This window comes from Schistocerca piceifrons, chromosome 2, assembly GCF_021461385.2.
Source record: "Schistocerca piceifrons isolate TAMUIC-IGC-003096 chromosome 2, iqSchPice1.1, whole genome shotgun sequence".
NCBI lineage: Eukaryota > Metazoa > Arthropoda > Insecta > Orthoptera > Acrididae > Schistocerca > Schistocerca piceifrons.
In genome coordinates this window covers 968,594,651-968,595,769 of record NC_060139.1, presented here as the reverse complement: position 1 = coordinate 968,595,769, position 1,119 = coordinate 968,594,651, and the positions used below count along the sequence as shown (strand labels likewise).

General features: G+C 48.1%; 1 pseudogene; it reads left to right on the top strand.

Moving 5' to 3' along the window:
* The first annotated feature begins 483 nt into the window (after positions 1-483).
* Positions 484-600, top strand: LOC124778653 (annotated as a pseudogene).
* The last annotated feature ends 519 nt before the right edge of the window (positions 601-1,119 follow it).

Sequence of the window (1,119 nt, the reverse complement as noted above, 5' to 3'; positions counted from 1 at the left end):
ACACTAAACACTACTACTTTTTAGTAAGCGGTGTCACACAGATTGTAGATACTTACCCGCCTGAATAAAGAAGCAGTAATAGAAAATGGGTCGGTCGGGAGACCTCAGTGACTTCGAAAGTGGACTAGACAGTGGATTCACTTGAACAACAAACCTGTCAGTTACATTTAACCATTCTAAAGCTGCCCACGTAATCATCTATTGGTGATGTGACTGTGAAGCGCAACGTTAAGGAACAACCACAGCTAAACCAAGACCAGCCAGGAGGCCTCATGTCCTGACGGACAGGAATCGTCGAGGATTGCGATGGATGGTTGTGGAAAATCACGTGAAATTGCTAGTGAGTTTCAAAATACTACCAGCAATCCACCTAGTACAATGACTGTGCATTTGGATTTTCGAAGAATGGGGTATAATGGTCGAGCACTCCTCATAGCCCACACATATCCGTAGTCAGTTTTAAGTGTCGCTCTAGGTGCTGTGGGCAACGGCCTTGCCGCAGTGGATACACCGGTTCCCGTCAGATCACCGAAGTTAAGCGCTGTCGGGCGTGGCCGGCACTTGGATGGGTGACCATCCGGCCGCCATGCGCTGTTGCCATTTTTCGGGGTGCACTCAACCTCGTGATGACAATTGAGGAGCTACTCGACCGAACAGTAGCGGCTGCGGTCAAAGACAACCATCATAACGACCGGGAGAGCGGTGTGCTGACCACACGCCCATCCTATCCGCATCCTAATCTGAGGATGACACGGCGGTCGGATAGTACCGATGGGCCATTTGTGGCCTGAAGACGGAGTGCTAGGTGCTGTAAAGGGAGACGCCACTGGACAGTAGATATCTGTAAACGACTGATTACAAGTGATAGATCACGCTATGGATATTTTTCACAGCGTTAGGTACTGTGTAATGTAGAGGAGCAGTTCAGATATGATGAGTATTTTAGCATGACAATGCTCCATGTCATAAAGCAACATCCATAAGGCAATGACTTGTGTACAATAATAGTTCTGAAATGGCCTGGCATGCTGAGTCCAGACCTTAACTCAACAGAACACCTTTGGGATGAGTTCGGCCATCGAATTCGCTTGAGACTCACGGTCCAACATCACAACTTTT